At 52.9% G+C, this 23,729-nt stretch overlaps 1 long non-coding RNA gene and 1 pseudogene across 1 annotated transcript; one reads left to right on the top strand and one right to left on the bottom strand.

Moving 5' to 3' along the window:
- Positions 1-1,087: 1,087 nt before the first annotated feature.
- LOC115932743 (carboxylesterase 3-like) lies at positions 1,088-13,724 on the bottom strand (annotated as a pseudogene).
- Positions 13,725-19,077: 5,353 nt separating this feature from the next.
- LOC115932742 (uncharacterized) lies at positions 19,078-22,026 on the top strand. Its single transcript, XR_004068920.3, has 4 exons — positions 19,078-19,270; positions 19,879-20,083; positions 21,161-21,254; positions 21,957-22,026. It is a non-coding gene; the product is annotated as an uncharacterized lncRNA (long non-coding RNA).
- The last annotated feature ends 1,703 nt before the right edge of the window (positions 22,027-23,729 follow it).

Below are 23,729 nucleotides of genomic sequence, written 5' to 3'. Positions count from 1 at the left end.
CACACCTGCAATCCCAGTGTTTTGGAAGGCCGAGCCTTTTGAAAGGCCGAGCCCAGTGTTTTGGAAGATCATTTGAGGCCAGGAGTTTGAGGCCAGTCTGGGCAACATGGTGAGACCCTGTCCCTACAAAAACAAAAAATTATCCAGGCATGGCGACACTTGCCTGTAGTCCCAGCTACTTGGGAGGCTGAGGTGGGAGAATCGCTTGATCAAGTTTGAGGCTGCAGTGAGTTCGAGGAGTTCAAGGCTGCAGAGAGCTACAATGGTGCCACTGCAGTCCAGCATGCACAGCAGAGTGCACCCTGTCTCTAAAAGAAAAACAAAAACAAACCCAGGTGTTTTAAGGTAGTGGTACATTGATCCTCAAAGCAAGAAATGTTTACTCCCACTCTGAAAACCTCTTGGTGCTTTTCACCTTTTGCAGCCCGAGTGGCTGGGTCTCTTCTTTTCTCTGTGACAATAGCCCAACTGATGCCCTTGTCCAGATGTCCTCCCCTGGCCTGTCCTGCTGTGTCTTGGTGGGTGCTCTTGGAGCTGTGCTGAGCTCCCCAGAAACTGGTCTCCCCAAGCCAGGAAGGGAGGGAGGACCCGGCACTTGGGGCTGGGAGCTGGCATCCAGCGTCCTGAGGGTCAGGGCTGGAATTGGTGAGGGTCAGGTCTGGGTGACACTCATGGCCCTGCTGGATTCTGTTGTCTTGTGCAGGGGCCAGGACTAGGCAGCAGAGAGGAGGAGATCCCTCCCACCCTAGTCCGAGGCCTTAGTCAGGGGCTAAGGTCTGGTCTAGGCTGGATCCCCTGGTGCCCGAGGACTTCTCCCATCCCAGGTCTCTGCCATTGGCATGCACCCTTCTGGCCAGGGTGGACAATGTCAGTGGGGGCCTCAGTATGGCTTTGACACCTGAAGGCTCTGGGTTCAAGTTCAGCAGCTGCCATTCCCATACTCTGTGTTTCACTCACTCACTCAGCAAATATCCCCTAACTCCAGGTCCCACCCGATCCTGGTGTGGGTGACAGAGTGGGGTTAGGCTAATCCCCACTTTCAGAGAGCTCCTCTGACGGGGAGACAGACACAGACACAGTGCTAGCCTCGGGTGGACTGTGCTCTAATGGATGCAGACTCGGGGCTGCACAGCCCAGAGAAAGCAGGGAAGGCTTCCTGGGGGAGTGAGTCCTCCAGGAAGCTAGAGGAGTGTGCTAGAACCTACCACGATGAAAGCAGGAAAGGCACTTCAGGGAGAGGGAAGAACTTGTACAATGGCCCAGAGGTGGGAGGCAGCCTTATGACATTTCAAAAGAGCATAATGCCAGTCACAGAGCGGCCGACGCTTTAAGGAACATGACTCCATGTGGGGCTGGTTGAGATTAAAGTCTCAGCAGGGGGAGAGGTGGGCTGCCCTGCTGGGACTCTGCCACCACTTGAAGAGTGGTTTGCCCCAGCCAAGAAGGTTCAGGCCTGGCCTCAGAGGTCCTCCTGGGCCTTCCTGTTCTTCTATTTCTGATGCCACTGTTGTATCTTGCTGGGGAGCGTCTCTGACCAGAACTGCATCCAGGCCTCCCTGAACTTCTGTCCGGCCTGTGGCACTGGGTTGATCTCCAGATATTGTTCCGCCTGGTTGAATCGGGGCCAAGGAGGCAGACCCTTGCTATTGGGGTCCCTGGGTGGGAGGAATGAATGAGGACCAAGGCTTCCTGTGCTGTCCCCCAGAAGGGCTGACCTGAGCATCCCAGGCCCAAAGCGAGCTATGCCCTGTCACTCACTCACCCTGTCTGGGCAAAGTGGGTCCACTGGGCCATCACGGTGAGGCTTAGCTGCTTCTCCTCCTCTGTGGCCTCTGGAAAGGCTGGAAAGGTGAGAGGGACAGAACTGAACGAGAGTCAGGTGGGACCTGGAAGGGACCCAAGAATCCTCAGTGCTGACTGGAGACCCGTGTTCCCACAAGCCCTGCCCAGGCCCCTTGGAATCTGGCAGCCTAGGGATCACATGTCTGTCTGTCTGTCCTCACCCAGGTGGGAGCTCTAATCCATGAGGAAGGGACCTCCAAACACAAAAGCACCCTCAGCCGCATGATCAGCCTTCACCCAGGCGGGTTTGATCTTCACAAAAGAACTGGGTCGATGCTGGAACTCATAGAAAAACACAGGGCTTCCAGAATCTACAAAGAAAGGATGGGATGGGAGTTAGGCACTCATGGCCTGATTCGATGCTGCCTTTGGCAGCACATGCTCATAATAACACCAATTTCCATGATGATGATGATGATGATGATGATGATGATGATGATGATGATAAAATGACTAGCTGCAAACATTTACTGAGTGCTTGCTAGGTGACGGGCACCATTCTCTGTGCTTTGTGTCATCATTTTAATTTAATTTAATATTTTTATTTTAATCTCTGAAATGGTCTGGCTGTCGACCGTGCTGGAGTGCAGTGGCATGATCACAGCTCACTGCAGCCTGAGACTCCCACGCTCAAGTGATCTTCCCACTTCAGCTTCCCAAGTATCTGGGACTACAGGTGTGTACCACCATGCCCGGCTAATTTTCAAAAAATTTGTGTAGAGATTGGGGTCAATATGTTGCCCAGGCTGGTCTTGAACTCCTAGGCTCAAGCAATCCTCCCACTTCTCCCAAAGTACTGTGATCACAAGCTTGAGCCACCCACTGCGCCTGGCCAGTGTCATCATTTATTGAATCCCCATCACAATAGATTAGATTCTGTATCAATAGAATTAATAGATTAGATTATATTATTATTTCCATTTTACAAAGGAGGAAACTGAGGCTCAGAGTGGGTAGGTATCTTTTTCCCAAGGTCACCTTGGCATAAGCTCAGGTTTGGAGTCAAATCTTAGCTCTGCAACCACTGCTTGGCTGTGTGATCTCAGACAGGTGGCTAAACCTCTCTGAAAGTCAGTCTCTGCCTGGCAGCCTATGTGAAGTCCCCAGCAAAGGGTCTGGCCTGGAAGCAGGTGCTTGGTTGAAGTTAACTGGGAAGTAAGTGAGAGCAGAAATGATAGGGGCTCCCCTCAGCTCCAGAGGGCAGTGATGAGATTGTGTGCATGGGAAGGGTTCTGGGGCTCCCAAAGAAGGGAAATGGACAAAGATTGAACAGCCCCTGGTATTGAGATCCCAGGTAGACTCTTCAAATGCAATGTCTAGTCTCCTTACAACAGCCCAGGCGAGTGGGCAGTATCATCCCCATGTGTAGATGAAGAGATGGGCTTAGAGGGGATAGGATAACTCGGCAAGTGCCCAGGGCTGGGATTTGGCCCCAGGTCTATCTAGCTCCATGTGTGACAGCTGAGGCTCTGGGGTCAGACAGAACTGGCTTAAACTCTGCCTCTGCCTCTTCCCCACCATGACACCTCAAGCCTCAGTTTCCTCATGTGTAAAATGGGGCTAGTGAAAATTCCTCTGTAAAGAGTTGCAGTGCCGGGCACGGTGGCTCCACGCCTGCAATCCCAGCACTTTGGGAGGCCGAGGCGGGTGAATCAGCTGCGGTCAGGAGTGTGAGACCAGCCTGGCCAACATGGTGAAACCCTGTCTCTACTAAAATACAAAAATTAGCTGGGAATGGTGGCAGGCGCCTGTAATCCCAGCTACTCGGGAGGCTGAGGCAGGAGAATCGCTTGAATGAGGGAGGTGGATGTTGCAGTGAGCCGAGATTGGGCCACTGCACTCCAGCCTCGGCGACAGAGCAAGACTCTGTCTCAAAAAAAAAAAAAAAATAAATAAAATAAAATAAAAAAGAAAGAAAAGAAAAGAAAAGATAAAAGAGTTGCAATGAGGATTGAAGGAGATGAATCCCTCTCCCGGCGCTCAGTGCACCATAGTCCCTGGCACGTAATATGTGCTCATTAACGGGCAGTTTCACGTTGACGATGATGGTGATGATGGTTTTCCTTTGAGAACCACACTGGCTCATATCTAAGGAGATTCTGGAGTGGAAGTAAAATTAATCAGTTAGACAAAGGGGCTTGGTGGTAGGTGGATAGCTGTGGGTGTCAGAAGTAGGAGCAGAGACTGTGCTGTTGGACGGGATACCCACTAGCCTCCTCCCTTCTGCCTCTTGTCTCACCAGACTGGTGAAGACGGGTGTTGAGATGGCCAGCATGTCCTCCCGGCTCATCTGTTCCATTGTATCCAGGAGACCCAAGCCCTGTGTGGACACCAAGGCCCTCTCAGTGGAGCCTGAACTCCGGCTCACCCCGACTCCCAGCCCTGGGCAAGAGAGTGTTCACAGTCCTGAGGCCAGAAACTCATCATGGAGCACTTGGCCAAAATGGGGCCGAAAAGTCCGCAGACCCAAAAAGATAAACCTCCAATTGGTGGGAGGTGGTGGGTGTGGGTGGGGAGAGCAGCCCCAAATACAACAGGTAAGTGGTTAAAGGCAACTGTAGAGAATGAAAGAATTTCTTCAACATTTTTTTCTTTTTTGAGACAGAGACTCACTCCGTTGCCCAGGCTGGAGTGCAGTGGCGCAATCTCGGCTCACCGCAAACTCCACCTCCTGGGTTCAAGCTATTCTCCTGTGTCAGCCTCCCAAGTAGCTGGGACCGCAGACATGCACCACCGTGCCTGGCTAATTTTTGTATTTTTAGTAGAGGTGGGGTTTTGCCATGTTGGCCAGGCTGGTCTCACACTCCTGGCCTTGGGTGATCCACCTGCCTTGGCCTCCCAAAGTGCTGAGATTAAAGGCATGAGCCACTGGGCCCAGCCTGAGTCACCCAACTTCTAAGAAACATTCTCAGCAACAAGTCCTGGGCACAGCCTTCCACACCAGGCAGATCTTCCCAGGTCCTGGGGCACAGCCAGGTTGGGGTTCCCTTGGTTTCACTCATACAACTGTAAGTTCATGGTGTGGGGTAAAGGCTGCCTGCCAGAGTCGAGGGCATTGACCTGAAAACTTTTACAAGCTTTGTCTTTTGTGAGACAGTGTCTCACTCTGTCACCCAGGCTGGAGTATAATGGCACAGTCTCGGCTCACTGCAGCCTCTGCCTCCGGGGTTCAAGTGATTCTCGTGCCTCAGTCTCCTGAGTAGCTGGGATTACAGGCATGTACCACCACGCCCAGCTAATTTTTGTATTTTTAGTACAGATGTGGTTTCACCATGTTGGCTAGGCTGGTCTCAAACACCTGACTTCAAGTGACCCACCCACCTCAGCCTCCCTAAGTGCTGGGATTACAGGCATGAGCCACCACACCTGGCTTAAGCTTTGTCTTTGAATGTCAAGATTGCATGAGCCTCTCTCTCACATACCAAGGGACCAATATGAGGGGATTGATTCCAAAGGGCTAACTCAGAGGACAAAAGCCATGGATATGAAGACATTCACTGCGTTATTAGCCTCAGTGGTAAAAACTAGAAGTTGCCAGGGCCGGGTGTGGCCTCATGCCTGTAATCCCAGCACTTTGGGAGGCCAAGGCTGGTGGATCACCTGAGTTCAAGAGTTCCTGACCAACATGGAGAAACCCCATCTCTACTAAAAAAAAATACAAAAAATTAGCCAGGCATGGTGGCAGATGCCTGTAATCCCAGCTACTCAGGAGTCTGAGGCAGGAGAATAGCTTGAACCCGGGAGGCAGAGGTTGCCGTGTGGTGAGCTAAGATCGCGCCATTGCACTCCAGCCTTGGCAACAAGAGCAAAACTCCATCTCAAAAACAAAACAAACAAACAAACAAAAAAACTAGAAGATGCCCAAATGCCAAGATGAAAGAACAATGTAATGAGACGCTCCATTTGTGGAAGATTTGCAGCCATTAAAAGTGGTTACTGGCTGGGAGCTATGGCTCATGCCTGTAATCCCAGCACTGTGGGAGGTTGAGGCAAGAGGATTGCTTGAGGCCAGGTGCTCTAGACCAGCTTGGGCAACAGAGGGAGACCTGCCTATACACAGAAAAAAAAAAAAGTTAGCAGAGTGTGGTGGCACAGACCTGAGGCCCCAGCTACTCAGGAAGCTGGGAGGATTGCTCGGGCCTGAGAGGCTGAGGCAGTAGTGAGTCATGATGGCGCTGCTGCACTGCAGCCTGGATGATGGATCGATACTCTGTCTCAAAAAACAAACAAACACACAAACAACAACAACAACAAAAATGGATTGCTTTGTCTTAGGGTGTGCAATGGGCCAAGACGAAAAAAAAAAAAAGGAAAGTGAAGAAAATGATTGCTGTGAAGATGCGTAGAAGAATAAGAATGACAGAAACAAGATGCTTGGGATGAAAGCACAGTGCTGACTCTTGTGGGAAGTTCTATGCACCTGGAAAGGACTGGAAGGGACTTGGCTCATGAGGTCCCCGGTGGCTTCATATCTAAAACCTGAGAGTCTTATTCAATTGCTCTGGCACAGAGTCACAGTAACCAGTCTCAAAGAGCCTGATGTATAAACCAGACACCAAGGCAGGAATACGCTGCCCAGATCAGCACTGCCCAGAAGGCCAGTTTGTGCAAAAGCGTGGTTCCCCAAAAGAAAACATTTGCTTTATTGAAGTGGCCCACGCATGTAATCCCAACACTTCAGAAGGCCAAAGCAGGCAGATTACTTGAGGTCAGGAGTTCGAGACCAGCCTGGCCAACGTGGTGAAACCTCATCTCTATAAAAATACAAAAATTAGCCGAGTGTGGTGGCATGTGCCTGTAATCCCAGCTGCTTGGGAGGCTGAAGCAGGAGAAACTCTTGAACCCAGGAGGTGGAGGTTGAAGTGAGCTGAGATCGCACCACTGCACTCCAGCCTGGGCGACAGAGCGAGACTCTGTCTCAAAAACAAACAAACAAACAAAAACAAGACAAAACAAAACAAAACAACAACAACAACACAACAAAACAAAGCTGGGTGACCTTGGGCAAGTCCCTCAAACCTTTCTGGGCCTCTGCTTTCTCACATATCAAATGGGAGTAACGGGAGTGCTCGGTTCACAAGGCTGTAGTGTTGATGCTGGGGTGGGAGGTACTGGCTGGGGCAGGGCCTTGAAGGGCACAGGGGCGGGAGCAACTCACCCTGGGGATGAGCCAGCTGAACTCATGGTTGTTGACACCCATGAGGAAGGGCACAGAGTGGAAGGGCTTCTCCTTCAGGAGTTCCTTGGGGCTTTTGGGGAAGACAGTGCCATCAACGGTGAGAGGATAGATAGTAATTTTCTGCAGGAGAAAGCAATGCAGGAGGCTCCCAAGTTAGGATCAAGCCTCAAAGGCTAGGACCCCAGGAGCCACTAAGCCGCAGGCCTGAGTGGCTGAGCCTGGAGGGAAAGTGAAGGGATGGAGATCACCAGGGCTAAGGGGGTCGGGGCAACCGGGAGATCAGGGCAACAGATATTTCCAGTGTCTTTCCTAGAAGACAAGCCTGCTGTAGGGATGGAGATGGCCCTCCATTTCTGTCTCCAAGCCCTCAGCCCCTTCCCCTCATGAGCTGCTGTCCCCAGCCCCACCTGGGAGTAGACTGCCCCTCTGCTCCTGCAAGGGATGGATAGAACCCCCTCTGTGCCATTGCCTGGCACCATCCCCAAAAGGGTGGCCACACCAGCTTCTTGCTAAGGACCAGCTCTTCTCCTTCCTTCTGCCAAAGGCACTGCACCATCTCAGCCAGGGAGCTGGAGCTGCAGGCCAAGGTGTTTGTGATTTTCCGGGGACAAATGAAAGAGGCATGTCTCCCTCTCAGCCACTCAGCCCCACCTTGCAGCCTTCTGCCTCCCACAGAGAGGGTGCAACTGTAGGACAGCTGGACGTGATGTCACAGATCGGCCCCGAGACTGGTCATAGACTTGCCACCACTCCTGAGAAGCCTGCCCTGCCTGTCAGCTTGGGTGGTCCCAAGGGCCCCCTTGCGTCCCCTATTATACCATAACTTTATTATCTGGGGGAATGGGGGCACTGAGTCCTCACTGCCCTCTAAGAATAGTGTCATTATCTTTTATTGATTTTTTTTTGAGACCGACTCTCGCTCTGTCGCCCAGGCTGGAGTGCCGTGGCGTGATCTCAGCTCACCACAAGCTCTGCCTCCCGGGTTCATGCCGTTCTCCTGCCTCAGCCTCCTGAGTAGATGTGACTACAGGCACCTACCACCACGCCCGGCTAATTTTTTGTATTTTTAGTAGAGATGGGTTTTCACCATGTTAGCCAGGATTGCCTCGATCTCCTGACCTTGTGATCCGCCCGCCTCAGCCTTGCGCTGTTTTTCTTTGGACAGAGGAAAGACAGGGAATGACCTCAAGTCTGTGGTTGAGAAAATCTCTCCTGGCCATGGGGAGAGGATGGGTTAGGGAGGTTGAGAGGTGGATGCTGTTGTCCATACAAGAGTCAACATGCCCACGCAGAGGTTCCAGAATCATCTTGTACCCAGTGGTTACAATGCCCAGCCCACTCTGCATTGGCCACCATCTGGGACCAAGTGAGGGAACTGACCCACCCTTCCAAATCCTGCTCACATTTGCCCCCTCTCCCCCCAGTGGCTCTATCCCTATTCCATCCTGTCTCTTTCTCCTGGACTCTGCCCTGATCATTTCACTGGCCTCTTGATCTTCAGGACAGCTCCCTCCAACCCACCTTCTACTCCAAGTAGCTCAACCTTGTCATTGCCCAACTTCTTCCTGCCCTCTGGATAAAGTCCAGATTCCCAGGCATGGCCCCCACTTCTCCAGCACCTTCACTTCCTGCCCTGTTCCCTAACCTGCGAGCTTGCTGCTGCAGGACCTGCCACTCTCTCCCACACCTGCAGCCTTTGCAGATGCAGTTCCCACTGTGACTTACCTCCCCCGGATTCTCTTCACAAGGCCTTACAATGAGGATGTAGGGTGGGGATCTGGAGCCTGAATGGAGAGCTCTCAGGCAGCAGGTGGCTGGCAATGGAGACCCCCTCCACCATGCTGCCTGGGGCAGAGAGGGGTGCTCCTCCACCCTGGAGAAAGGACCAACAATGATATGCTTCAGGGTGGCCTCCTTCAGGAAGCCCTCCCTGACTGCCAACATGCTGGAATGCAGCAGTTGTTTCCTCTGATGCTCTTTCATCTTATTGGGCTCCTCTTTGCTAACAGGGAGCTCCCTGCCGGCAACCCCCGCTACTCTGAGACCCCAGGGCCCGCACAGAGTGGGGTATGGGAGGCACACATACAGTAAGAGAGGGAAGGAAATGCAGACCTGAGCTAGGGGCCAGGGGTGAGACTCGATGATCCCTGGGGTGGTGATGACCCCACTCTGTGTGATGGCTCTGTGGAACAGCCCTGCAGCCATCGGGGACAGGACCTGGGTGCATTGGAGAGAGTAGGTGGCTGTCAGAGGAGGGCAGAGGAGCTGGGAGTTCTGAGACCACCGGAGCCCTCCTGGCCACCATCGCTAGCCCCCTATGGTGACTTACCAGGCCAGAGATGATGCTTCCACCGGCAGATCCACCAAAGACGGTGACACAGTTGAGGTCACCCCCAAATGGGGTGATGTTTCCTTGCACCCAGCGCAAAGCAGCTACCACATCTAGGAAGCCCTGGTTGCCAGGTGCATGCTCATCTCCAGTGCTGGGGGCAGTGTTGGGGCAATGGTTAGTTCAGCCTGGCTCCTCGCCAGCCTCTGCAGGTTTGCTTTGAATTAGCCACCAGGATGCCAGACCTTTCTCTGCTCCACAGGTCTGGCCGGTCTGGGAGCCGTGGTTGGCATCTCCACAGCCTGTTGCTCTTTGTCCCATATCCTGCTGGAACCTGGGCTTCAGCCCAGGAATCAATGCCCTCTGTCCAAGGGACCAAGTTCACTGTATAATTCTGGCTTTGGCTGGACCCCTCTCCCAGGGTGGAGGCTTGGGGGGTGCCCTTCTCTGCCCCAGACAGCATGGGTAAGCGGCCCTCCATTCAGGTTCCGGACCCCAGCCTAGATCCCCAGTTGCTCTGGTGAGCTGGGCTCTCCCCGGTGCAGGCAGTGCTCTGGCCAGGCCTGTCATCTCACCTGAAGAAGCCAAGGACCCCAAGGCGGTACTGGACTGTAACCACCACCACATCCCCATAGGCAGCCAGGGCTGATCCATTGTAGGAGGTAGCAGTGCCAGTTATCAGAGCGCCTCCATGGACCCGTACCATGACCTGCAGAGGTGGCCATGGGGCGCTGACCCCCAAGCTCCTGAGACCTTAGCTGCCCACCTGCCAGCCCAGGGCAGTCTCAGGACCTCTAGGGTGCTTTGGAAACAGGGACGGGGAGGGGACAGGTTGGCATAGGGGAGCTGGATCAGGTGGACAGGGCCCTCTGGGGTGCCTACTGGCCTACCGGCCCCTGCGGGGGCCTCAGCTGGGCTATAGATGTTGAGCACCAGGCAGTCCTCTGAAACAGAGAAGATCTGCTGTTTTCTGTTGAGGACAAATCTGCTGTTGTTCATGCTCTCCACGTCTTGTAGGCGCCTGTGGCCAAGGGTGGGCCTGAGGTCCAGCTGTTCAGCCCCACAAGCCCCAGCAGCAGGATTCTCCTGCAACCTGCCTGTTTGCCCGCCTCCACCAGCACTACTCACATTGGGGGCGCAGTGCTGGCATCCCGCACACCCTCCCAGGGCTGTGCTGGGCATGGGGCTGAGAACCGGTTAGGCCCCAGTGGCGGCTGTGCAAATGGAATGCCCAGAAAGACATTCACAAGGCGGTCTGTGCCCTTCACGCCCACCTGCCGGCCTCGCACACGACCCAGGGTGGTGTCTACTTCAGGCTGAGCAACTTCGGGCCCTGAGGGAAGGACAGAAAGGCCACGGGGTGAGTTTGCAGCCCCCATGAGGGGAAGGAGTGAAAGACAAACCCTCAGGCTGTTCTCAGTACTTACCACACAGCATCTTGGTAACCTTCCCAGCAATCCGGTGAGCCTGGTCTTAGGTTGACGCCCAACTTCCTCCTCCCTGCCTGCCTGAGAGTCACTACCACTCCACTCCTGGCCAGACCGGGCCTGCCACTAGGGCCTTGAGCCTTGGGGCCAGCCACTTGCCCATTTCTTTGTTTTTATTTTTTGTGTTTGAGACAGGGTCTAGCTCTGTTGACCAAGCTGGAGTGCAGTGGCATGATCTTGGCTCACTGCAACCTCTGACTCCCGGGTTCAAGTGACTCCAGGGCCTCAGCCTCCCAAGTAGCTGGGATTACAGGTGTGCACCACAATGCCTGGCTAATTTTTGTATTTTTAGTAGAGACAGGGTTTCATCATGTTGGCCAGGCTGGTCTCGAACTCCTGACCTCAAGTAATCCATCCACCTGGGGCTCCCAAAGTGCTGGCATTACAGGCATGAGCCATCATGCCCAGCCCTGAGTTATTTCTTAAAAAATAGAGATGGGGTCTCATTATGTTGCCCAGGCTGGTCTCAAACTCCTGGGCTCAAGCAATCCTTTCGCCTCAGCCTCCCCAAGTGCTGGGATTACAGGTGTGAGCCATCATGCCCAGCTGGCACCATGTTTCTTGTATGGCCTGCAGAACTGTGGCCCAGCTTCCTGTATTCTTTTACAACAACACAAACAGACTAAGATTGGAGGACTCCCTCTCCCAGGCTAGACAATTCCTAGAGATAGGAGGCAGCTCTCTGGGGAGTTGGAATTGGCAGGCAACTCTCTAGGGAGCAAAGGCAAACCAGTCCAGAGCCATACCCAACCACTGCCTTTATACAGCTCTGAGCTCCTGGCTGCCTGCCATCCACCAGCCATAATCACCACAGAGCCAGGTACCAGGAAGCTGGCTGGGGACAGCCCCTTTCCCCAGAGCATGCTGCCAATCGTAAACCTCTTTAGCCTGCCTTGCCTATTCCTTCCCGCGGCAACCGTGGCAAAGGGGCTTGCCCACATTTTCCCCCTGCTCCCTCTGCCTCCTGGCCGATGCCACCTGGTGCTTCCCTCTGTGGCCCTGTGTGGCATGGCCTGCTTCCTGTTCACAGGGAACTACAAGCAAACTCCTTCCCTCATGATAGTCATTTGCATATCTGCTTGTCTTACTATACTTCATTAAAACAAATCTCAGGCCCCCTTAAGACATAAAGACAGGCCAGGTGCGGTGGCTCACACCTGTAATCCCAGCACTTTGGGAGGCTGAGGCAGGTGGGTCACCTGAGGTCAGGAGTTTGAGACCAGCTTGGCCAACATGGTGAAACCCCATCTCTGCTAAAAATACAAAAATTAGCCGGCCGTTGTGGCAGGTGCCTGTAATCCCAGCTACTCAGGAGGCTGAGGCAGAAGAATGGCTTGAACCTGGGAGGTGGAAGTTGCAGTGAGCCGAGATCACGCCACTGCACTCCAGTCTGCGTGACACAGCGGGACTGTCTCCAAACAAACAAAAAACCATAAAGACAATCATGGCCCCTGGCAGGGCTGCCCTTGGCGATCATTCAAGAAAGCAAGAGTAGACCGGGTGCAGTGGCTTATGCCTGTAATCCCAGCAATTTGGGAGGCCAAGGCAGGTGGGTCACCTGAGGTCAGGAGTTTGAGACCAGCCTGGCCCACATGGTGAAACCCCATCTCTGCTAAAAATACAAAAATTAGCCGGCCATGGTGGCAGGTGCCTGTAATCCCAGCTACTCAGGAGGCTGAGGCAGGAGAATCGCTTGAATCCAGGAGGAGGAGGTTGCAGTGAGCCGAGATGGCACCATTGCACTCCAGCCTGTGTAACAAGAGCAAAACTCTGTCTCAAACAACAACAACAACAAAAACAATGAAACAAATATAGCAAGAGCAGAGCGCCTGCCCAGAGAGAATGCACAACCCCTGGTCTGCCTCCAAACAGGACTCTTTCCTGAGCGGTCTGCCCACTGCTCCCTGTCCCTGTCTCACTCTTGACTCCTCCACACCAAGTCCCTCTGCAGGCCCAGCAGGTGTGTCTTACCAGTGGCTGTGGCAGGGCATGGCAGGAGCAGACAGACCACCCCGACCAGGACCCTGGACTCCACTCTCACTGCTCTCTCCATTCTCCTTACAACTGGTTCGACAGAAGCTTCAGAAGGTGGAATAAGATCCCTGCCCTTCAGCACCACTGATCTCTAAAGGGCTGTGATATAGAACCTCCAAGGACAGCGCCACCTAGCTGGTGGCCAGCCCCATGATCAGGCTGAGCCAGAGGCAGGGCTAGACGAGTGCCCTGCAGAGGCCTGGTTGATATGAGAGCCCTCCCCGACCCACTGTTTTCAAATTCCAGCTCTCCTGACTTGGTGATCTCCATGAAATCCTGTGCGTTCATCCCAAGATGACCACATCACTGACCCTAGGATGTGGTGGCCAGTGACCCTGGGGTGCCACTCTGAGTGGGCAACCTGGCCTGAGGCGAGGGCTTGATATGGTTTGGATGTTTTGTCCCCTCCAAATCTCATGTTAAAATGTGAAAGAAAATAAAACAGTGATGATAATAGGACCCACCACATAGCATTGAAGTGAGGGTACATGTTTGCATGTGTGTGTGAGTGTGTGTGTGAAAACATGAGGCTTGGGACTGGGTGTGGTGGCTCATACCTGTAATACCAGTGCTTTAGGAGGATGGGGCAGGAAGATCGCTTGAGCCCAGGCGTTTGAGACCAGCCTGGGCAACACAGGGAGACACGTCTCTAGAAAAAAATAAAAAATTAGCCAGGTGTGATGGTGCATGCCTGTGGTCCCAGCTACTTGGGAGGCTGAGGTGAGAGGATCACTTGAGCCCAGGTTGTCGAGACTGCAGTGAGCTGTGATAATGCCACTGCACTCTAGGCTAGGCTATAGAGCAAGACAAAGAAAGAGAGAAAGAGAGAGAGAGAAGAAAGAAAGGAGAGAGAGAGAGAGAGAAAGAAAAAGAGACAGAAAGAAAAAGAGAAAGAAACAAAAAGAGAGAAAAAAGAAAAATAGAGAGAGAAAGAAAGAAAGAGAGAGAGGGAGGGAGGGAGGGGAGGGGAGAGGAGGGAGGAGCTTGGAACCAGAACTTATGGAAGCCTGAGCAGAGGAGAGGCTGGGAAACAGAACTGATGGAAGCCTGCTCTTGACCAGGGCGGGGATCTGCAGGGCATCTGTCTCCAGGGCGGAGACGGGGGAAGCAGCACGGGATCCCAGCCTCAGGCCTGCACGGACGGTGTTGGTTGGGGTGAGTCTCCCCAAAAGTGTTGCCGCCGTCCGCGATCTCGAGGACGGGTCGGCCTGCGTGCCCCTGGGCTGCTCTCTTACCCGAGGGTCGTTCTCCTCCAGAGCAGAACCCCGCAGCCTCAGGGGTTGCCTGGGGGTGTGTGCTTCAATGCCTCTGCTGTATGACTCTGTGTGTGTGTGTGTGTGTGTATGTGTCTGTGTGTGTGTCTCCCATTCTCTCTTCTCTCTCTGTCTCTCAGTCTCTGTGTGTTTCTTTCCCACTCTGTGGGTTTGTGTGTGTGTGCCCGTGTGCGTGTGTGTCTTTGGCTGCATATGCCCTGTGCGCCACAAAGCGGTTTCTCGCATGGCGGATTGTCTTTGCTCAGCCTCTTTCTGCGTCTCTACCTGTTTCATGAGGCTGGTTGTCAATGCTTTTCGCCGCCGCGCATCCGCTTTGGGTGTGTGAAAGTCTGGCCCACGTGAGGGGATGCTTCGGTCAAGGAGCAATTGAAGTCTCATCCCCATCCTGAGCGGCCTCCTTTCTAGGATCAAGATGAACACACCGCAGACGAAGACACGAGCCCCACAGGAGCTCTTTGTCCCACAGGAGAGCAGCGCACCCATGTCAGAGAAGATGCTTGAGTCTTTTCACGGCTCTTCTCTGAGAAATGAAGCCACAACACCATACAGTCTGCAAGAGGAAGCCAGGAATGAGAGATGGCAAAACTCCCTGTCCCTGGAACGCTGGCCTCCATGGACAAACCACCCTTTTGGAACACCACCCCTTAAGCCCGTGGCGGAGGCATGGTGCTGTATCCTGCCTGGGCTCCGGGCTCTGCTCTGTCCTCACTCTTGCTCTGCCTCCCCAGTTTCTCAGGGGTCTGGATGCCTCTGGCTCTGGCCAAATGCCTTCAACAAAGATGACTTCCCACTCCTTCAGGGAGACACGTCCTGGAGATGCGTGTCGCGATTGTTTCTCCGTCCAAACGTCTTTCTGCTTGATTGGTCAGGTCTCATGACCCGGGAGCTCTTGGCTTCCATAGGTGTCTCAGGCAGAGAAGCTTCCTTCTTGTCGACGTTTTACCTCATGGATGGGTGGATTGCCTAGAATGAGCGCTAGGCGACCGTGACTGGCCTTGTCATCCAGGACAGGTGGTGTCGCATTTCTTCTGCATTTCCTGTCTCATTTTTGAGGGACATCCTCTCCTCTGATCCTGGGTGGACTGACTCCCTTGAACTTCTGGTCGAAACGAATGAAAGGGAACCAAAGGGACTGGGCTAAGGCTGGGGGCTGGGGCTGGGGCTGGGGCTGGGGCTGGGTGCAGCCGAAGTTGAGTCAGGGCTACCAGGTCGGTGCACGATTGGGGGTGTTGCGAATATTGCAGAAACCTCTTTGTTCCTCTGGTAGGCATTGGAAAACGTGGCTTGGGTCAGGCACAGGCGGACCCCACACCCACCGGGTCGCTGGTGTTCTTTGATTTTCCTTGGCATTCATGGAAAGGTCACCTGTTTCCCCCTTCCACCGGCACATACCTGGACACCACCCTTTCTTTCGCCGTCGCCCCGAATGCCTCCGGTGACACACACTAACACCAGCTGCTGTGGGATTGGCCAGTACCACGCGTGGTCACAAGGTCTGCACCTCGGATGTGCCTCTGTTCCTCTTTGCAGGTGTCCTGTAAAGAGCGGTCGGTTTTCCGGAACCCCAGGGCTTTTACAAGCCGTGCAGGCCACTGCTCTTTCAAAGGAGGAGGGAGGCAGAGGGCTGATGGATGAGTGAACTAGGAGCTGACACTCGGCCTTGAGACCTATGGGATCATTCAGTGCTGCAGCGAGGCCCTGCCGGCCTGACCAGACGTGGTGAGCCCATCTTATATCACTCGGAGGGGGCCAAAATCGGATCTCCACAGGAGTCCGGAGAACAGAGCGGGCGTCCTGAAGCTCCCCCTCCCTCGGTGGAAGTCCGCTCAAGCAGGTCCTGAGGACAGGACCCCTGGGGGTTTGGGCCTGGAACAGGACGAGACACCGGCGGCACGCTCTCCCACGCCACCCCAAACAGGACCCAGGATTCAGCCGCCGCTGCGGGGGCAGCAGGAGCATCACAGCAGCCGCGCGGCGGTGGCGATATTAAAAGGGGACGCAGCCTATCTGTCAGGAGTGGAGCGCGAGTCGGCTCAGCCTATGCGCATGCGCGAGGCGTGAGCGGTTTCTCCCGTCACAGTGGTTCCCACGGTTGTCTTAGAAATCAGACCACGAGGCTTGGCAGAGCAGGAGCCCTCCGTGGCATTGCTTGGGTGTCCAGGCTCTGAGGCTAAGGCCTCACCTCTCCCCGGGTCGAAGGGAACGTCTCCGGATGCCAGGAGTCGCAATGGGCCGACCATGATGATGAAACCCCAGGCGGAGACGGGGGAAGCAGCATGGGATCCCAGCCTCAGGCCTTCACGGACGGTGTTGGTTGGGGTGAGTCTCCCCAAAAGTCGTGCCGCCATCCGTGATCTCGAGGACGGGTCGGCATGTGTGCCCCTGGGCTGCTGTCTCACCCGAGGGTCGTTCTCCTCCAGAGCAGGACACCGCAGCCTCAGGGGTTGCCTGGGGGTGTGCGTTTCAATGCCTCTGCTGTATGACTCTGTGTGTGTGTGTGTGTGTGTTTGTCTCCCATTTTCTCTTCTCTCTCTGTCTCTCAGTCTGTGTGTTTCTTTCCCACTCTCTGTGGGTTTGTGCCAGCCGAAGTTGCGTCAGGGCTACCAGGTCGGTGCAGGATTGGGGGTGTTGCGAATTTTGCAGAAACCTCTCTGCTCCTCTGGTAGGCATTTGAAAACGTGGCTTGGGTGAGGCACAGGCGGCCCCGCCAACCCCCGGGTCCCAGGTGCTCTTTGATTTTCCTCGGCATTGAGGGAAAGGTCACCATTTTCCCCCTTCCACCGGCACATACCGGGACACCACCCTTTGTTTCGCCGTCGCCCCGTATGCCTCCGGGGACACACATTAACACCAACCGCTGTGGGATTGGCCAGTGCCACGCGTGGTCACATGGTCTCCCCCTCGGATTCGCCTCTGTTCCTCATTGCAGGTGTCCTGTAAAGCGCGGTCGGCTTTCCGGAACCCCAGGGCTTTTACAAGCCGTGCAGGCCACTGCTCTTTCAAAGGAGTAGGGAGGCAGAGGGCTGATGGATGAGTGAATTTGCAGCTGACACTAGGCCTTGAGACATATGGGATCATTCTGTGCTGCAGCGAGGCCCTGCCGGCCTGACCAGATGTGGTGAGCCCATCCTATCTCACTCGGAGAGGGCCAAAAGCGGATCTCAACGGGAGTCCCGAGAACACAGCAGGCGTCCTGAAGCTCCCCCTCCTTCGGTGGAAGTCGGCTGAAGCAGGTCCTGAGGACAGGACCCCTGGGGGTTTGGGCCTGGGACAGGAGGAGACACCCGCGGCCCCCTCTCCCACGCTGCCCCAAACAGGACGCAAGATCCAACCGCCGACGCGGCGGTAGCAGGAGCATCGCGGCAGCCGCGCGGCGGTGTGGATATTTAAAGGGGACGCAGCCTATCTGTCAGGAGTGGAGCGCGAATCGGCTCAGCCAATGCGCATGCGCGAGGAGCGAGCGGTTTCTCCCGTCACAGTGGTTCCCACGGTTGTTTTAGAAACCAGTCCCCAAGGTTTGGCAGAGCAGGAGCCCTCCGTGGCAGTGCTTGGGTGTCGGGGCTCTGAGGCTCCGGCCTCACTTCTCCACGAGGTCGAAGGTAATGTCTGCAGATGCCAGGAGTCGCAAAGGGCCCACCATGATGGTGAAACCCCACGCGAAGAAGGGGGAAGCAGCACGGGATCCCAGCCTCAGGCCTGCACGGAGGGTGTTGGTTGGGTTGAGTCTCCCCAAAAGTCGTGCCGCCGTCCGTGATGTCGAGGACGGGTTGGCCTGCGTGCCCCTGGGCTGCTCTCTCACCCGGTGGTCGTTCTCCTCCAGAGCAGAACCCCACAGACTCAGGGGTTGCCTGGGGGTGTTTCAATGCCTCTGCTGTATGACTCTGTGTGTGTGTGTGTGTGTGTCTGTGTGTGTGTCTCCCATTCTCTCTTCTCTCTCTGTCTCTCAGTCTCTGTGTGTTTCTTTCCCACTCTCTGTGGGTTTGTGCCAGCCAAAATTGCGTCAGGGCTACCAGGTCGGTGGAGGATTTGGGATGTTGCGAATTTTGCAGAAACCTCTTTGCTCCTCTGGTAGGCATTTGAAAACGTGGCTTGGGTCAGGTACAGGCGGCCCCCCCACCGGTCGGGTCCCAGGTGTTCTTTGATTTTCCTTTTCATTGATGGAAAAGTCACCTGTTTCCCCCTTCCACCGGCACATGCCTGGACCCCACCCTTTGTTTCGCCTCGCCCCTTATGCCTCCGATGGCACACATTTACACCAACTGCTGTGGGATTCGCCAGTGCCACGCTTGGTCACATGGTCTCCCCCTCAGTTTCGCCTCTGTTCCTCTTTGCAGGTGTCCTGTGAAGCGTGTTCGGCTTTCCGGAACCCCCGGGGCTTTTACAAGCGGGGCAGGCCACTGCTCTTTCAAAGGAGGAGGGAGGCAGAGGGCTGATGGATCAGTGAATTTGCAGCTCACAGTGGGCCTTGAGACCTATGGGATCATTCTGTGCTGCAGCAAGGCCCTGCTGGCCTCACCAGATGTGGTCAGCCCATCCTATCTCACTCGGAGGGGACCAAAATCGGATCTCAACGGGAGTTCGGAGAACACAGCAGGCGTCCTGAAGCTCCCCCTCCCTCAGTGGAAGTCGGTTCAAGCAGGTCCTGAGGACAGGACCCCTGGGGGTTTGGGCCTGGGACAGGAAGGGACACCGGCGGCCCACCCTACCACGCCGCCCCAAACAGGACCCAGGATCCAGCCGCCGCCCCGGCGGCAGCAGGAGCATCGCGGCCGCCGCGCGGCGGTGGCAATATTTAAAGGGGACGCAGCCTATCTGGCAGGAGTGGAGCGCGAGTTGGCTCAGCCGATGCGCATGCGCGAGGAGCGAGAGGTTTCTCCCGTCACAGTGGTTCCCACGGTTGTCTTAGGAACCAGTCCCCGAGGCTTGGCAGAGCAGGAGCCCTCCGTGGCAGTGCTTGGGTGTCCAGGCTCTGAGGCTAAGGCCTCATCTCTCCTCGGGGTCGAAGGGAACGTCTCCGGATACCAGGAGTCACAGTGGGCCAACCATGATGATGAAACCCCAGGCGGAGACGGGGGAAGCAGCACGGGATCCCAGCCTCAGGCCTTCACGGACGGTGATGGTTGGGGTGAGTCTCCCCAAAAGTCGTGCCGCCGTCCGTGATCTCGAGGAGGGGTCGGCCTGCGTGCCCCTGGGCTTCTCTCTCACCCGAGGGTCGTTCTCCTCCAGAGCAGAACCCTGCCGCCTGAGGGGTTGCCTGGGGGTGTGTGTTTCAATGCCTCTGCTGTATGACTCTGTGGTGTGTGTGTGTCTGTGTGTGTGTGTGTTTGTGTGTGTGTGTGTCTGTGTGTGTGTCTCCTATGCTCTCTTCTCTCTCTGTTTCTCAGTCTCTGTTTGTTTCTTTCCCTCTCTCTATGGATTTGTGTGTGTATGCCCGTGTGCTTGTGTGTCTTTGGCTGAATGTGCCCTGTGCACCACAAAGCGGTTTGTCGCATGGCGGCCTGTCTTTGGTGAGCCTCTTTCTGCGTCTCTGCCTGGGTCATGAGGACGGCTGTCAGTCGTTCTCTCCGCGGCGGATCCGCTTTGGGTGTGTGAAAGCCTGTCCCACGTGAGGAGATGCGTTGCTCCCGGAGCAACTGAAATCTCGTCCCCATCCTGAGCGGCCTCTTTTCTAGTATCATGATGAACACACTGCAGCCGAGGACAAGAGCCCCAGAGGAACTCTTTGTCCCACAGGAGAGCAGCGGATCCACGCCAGAGAAGACGCTTGTATATTTTCACGGCTCTTCTCTGAGAAATGAAGCCACTCCATGATACAGTCAGCTAGAGGAAGCCGGGAATGGGAGATGGCAACAATCCCTATCACTGGAACGCTGGCCTCTCTGGACAAGCCACCCTTTTGGAACCCCACCCCTTACGCCCGTGGCGGTGGCACGGTGCTGTATCCTGCCTGGTCTCTGGCCTCTGCTCTCTCCTCCCTCTGGCTCTGCCTCCCCTGTTTCTCAGGGGCCTGGATGCCTCTTGCTCTTGCCTAATGCCTTCAACAAAGATGACTTCCCAGTCTGTCAGGGAGACACTTCCTGGAGGTCCGTGTCATGATCGTTTCTCTCTCCAAACCTTTTTCTGCTTAATTGGGCAGGTATCATGACCCGGGAGCTCTTGGCTTCCATAGGTGTCTCAGGCAGGGAAGCTTCCTTCTTCCCCACATTTCCCCTCATGGGTGGGTGGATTGCCTAGAATGAGCGCTAGGAGACCGTGACTGGCCTTGTCTTCCAGGACAGGTGGTGTCCCATTTCCTCTGCATTTCCTGTCTCATTCTTGAGGGACATCCTCTCCTCTGCTCCTTGGTGGCCTGACTCCCTTGATCTTCTGGAAGAGCTGATGTGGGCTTGAAGCCTCAGCTGTGATAATAAGAACACAGTGACTCGTGACTACGTCTTGACTGAAATGCAGGCCTTGAATCTAATCATTATGTTGAAAAGAGGTGTTGAGCCTACGAAATGAAGGCATGTCTGGAAAAAGAGACACAGCAATATGTTACAGCCAAACTGTAACCTAAATCCCATGAACGCATGTCATCTCACCTGCTATTCGTTTCTTTCAGAGCTGTCACCCAGTGATCTACAAACGAGAAAGGGGAGCAACAGCTTTGAAAAGAAATGCTACCTTTTGGGGAGTGAAGGCAGCTATGTGGCTGATACCTCATGCTCCTTGTGTTATTTCCACCCCTTCGGTGGTACTCCATGAATTTCACCCCACATCTAAGAAATGGCTGGTTCAGCAAGCTAACAGCATACACATCCTACTCTTTTCTATTTTAACCAAAAATATTCCTAAGTGGTATTCCTCAAATCTTGAGCAATTACGATTCCTTAAATCTTGAGCAAATCTTGAGAAAACTGTGTCCTACTAAAATTAAAAGGTATTCTCCTGGGAAGTGGGCCCTATGTCTATTAAACATACTTAGCAAAACCTCTTGCTGTGTCGGTATTTCCAGAAGGTCCTTAGCACTCACCAGGAACAGTGGTTTCCTCTAGGAATGAAATGGGATGATGGAAGACCTGGGGAGCCGTGTCAGGAGGAGACACTCATGATGCGCCTTTTGGCCATAGGTAGTTATTTTCCACATGCATGGAGTGCCTTGTATTGAACCGGAACTAGTAATTATAATACCTTGCATTTATATAATGTTTTGCAGCTGTATTAATGTCTTCATATCAGTTCTCTCATTTGAGTCTCTGTTGTTTGCATGAGGTTGCATTACTAGCTCCATTTTGCCACTGAGGAAATTGAATTCAAAGAATTCAAAGGGCTTTAGAGATTTACTATGAGGAAATATTGGAGGTCAAGCTAAAACATAAGCTTCCAAACACTCAGCAAATCTTTCTTCCACCACACCACATTACTCTCAAGGAGGGAGAGAAGAAATGAAGGAAAAAAGCCAAATTTTTTCCTTCAAAGGTAAGTAGTTAGAATCATCAGTTTTGGAATGTATTATCAGTAAATGAACCAAGGTGATCTTCCTGAGGCCAATTTAAAATCTAATTCAAATTATTTTAATTATTAAACAATAAGATGTCTTCCCTTTACGTTTAATTCAACAAGCATAAAGAACAGCATAAATTTTAATTATCTGAGAATAGTTAGGAACACATTTCTTTCCTATCACTCTTAGGGCCAAATCACATTTCTAAAGTGAAACCTAATCTAAGAACTTTCCAATACAATATCATATAATTAGGTAATTTAAAAATATATTTTGAAAATGAAATCTCTAAGCATCATTCATTAACAGACTCTGATATTCCCTTCAGTCACTGTCATGGCTAAGAAAGCAACTCCAACCCACACACTGCAAATATGAAGGACCACGAAAGGCACGCAGGCTCTGGTTTGTGTAGTGAAGGTGAGCGTCCATGTTCCTAAGCATGAAGGAGGACCACATGAGTATCCTGGACACCTACTGCATGAATGTATTCGCCCTTTCAGGTCTAGGGACCTGGTAACCATTTATTATTTGTACTCTGATTTTCTTCCATTTCTGTCTCCAGTCCATAAATGTAACTTAAGTGACTTACTAACACTGATGGTTTGATCACCAATAGCAAGTTCCAGTTTCAGTCTTAGTGTAGGTGCCCTTATTACAGACTTGAGATAAAGTCCAGGGCTAACCACTCTTACAAATTTACACTTTGCTAAAGGGTACCTTGGGACAGAGGGAGTGCAGAGCAGAGAAAACCTACCTGTGCAACTGAGAAGGCCGCTCAGGCCACGGGGACAGGGCAGGAATGCCCTCAGGAGTGTCCCCTGCACCTGAACTTGATTTCACGCCATCACCTTCCGCCTCTTAACCAGCATCTCCTGGACAGTCAGCCGAGTGTTTCCATGATACCAGCCATACCTGATGCCAGGAGACTCACTACACTTGGAAGCTCTTCAAGGTGGGACTTTCTGTCTTGTTCAGTTTTTCATTCTCAGTAGTCAACACAGGACCTTATACTTAAAGGAAATAAGTATAATGTCCTAACAAGTGCTTCTGGAATAAATGATCGTGGCTGAAATGAGCATTTGAAATGACGATATATCTAGAAAGAACAGAAAATATACACTGGACATATTTTAGGTGGCTGAGATTATTGAATGGGAAAATAGTGAGATCTTACAATTGAATGGGTATCATAAATGCTTCCTGTATAATATCTGATTTTGCCCTTATCACAAATAATTCATATAACCAAAACTATCTCCCTAAAAATGTCTTCCTAAACATGAAAACAAATTATTTGACTTCATAATGCCGCTTTTTACCCCAAAGTGTCTGACCCTTTCACTAAACATTACTCGGTATTAAATAGTATAGATATAATTTATCTGAAATTCACTGAATATGATTTTCAAATGCTGTAATTCCTAAAAATAATATCTAGGCTGCCTTTAATTTCTCATGTCAGTCATAATTAATGTCCCTACGAAGCTTATGGGGAATCAGAAACATTTGTTTATAACATACTGAAGAATTTTTAAACAACCACAGAATATGAATATAATAAGATAAAATATTAAATATTTCCAGGCATGCTTATCTTTGTGAACTGAATCTTGGAGAAGCAGGATTGAAAATAAGAGCTATCTTTGAGGCTCTAGCACCTACAAGAGACACCCTCCCTCTCCACCGTGAATCACCTGTCTCACCCATGTGAGTCTCCACACAGAAACCAGTCATGGCCCTGCCTTTGCCCCCCTTGAAATCACCCAAGAGGATGCTTCAAACTCAGGCAAGCACAATTGATACTCACTCTGCAAGCGACAGCAGGGGAGTGACCTTACAAGAAACTAATGGGCCTCGCTTCCTGAGAATCACTGTCAGAGCCCGTAACATAAGATAAATCACAGCCAAGGATTTTTGAAAAGTTTCCTGATGAGAGAACCATGACCTTTTCAAGGGTAGTGATGGATTGATCAGGGCAAGCAATAGGTAGATTTTTTAAAACAAGCCTGGCAAAAAAACAATGATATATATCTACCAAAGTTGGTTAGAATACCTGGCTGATATCCCAGTCAGGAAACACAGGAAAAGGTTACATCTG

This window comes from Gorilla gorilla, chromosome 12 (genome assembly GCF_029281585.2).
Source record: "Gorilla gorilla gorilla isolate KB3781 chromosome 12, NHGRI_mGorGor1-v2.1_pri, whole genome shotgun sequence".
NCBI classification, from domain to species: Eukaryota; Metazoa; Chordata; class Mammalia; order Primates; family Hominidae; genus Gorilla; species Gorilla gorilla.
Note: the sequence above shows the minus strand (reverse complement) of the source record. Positions and strands in the feature narration are given on the sequence as shown.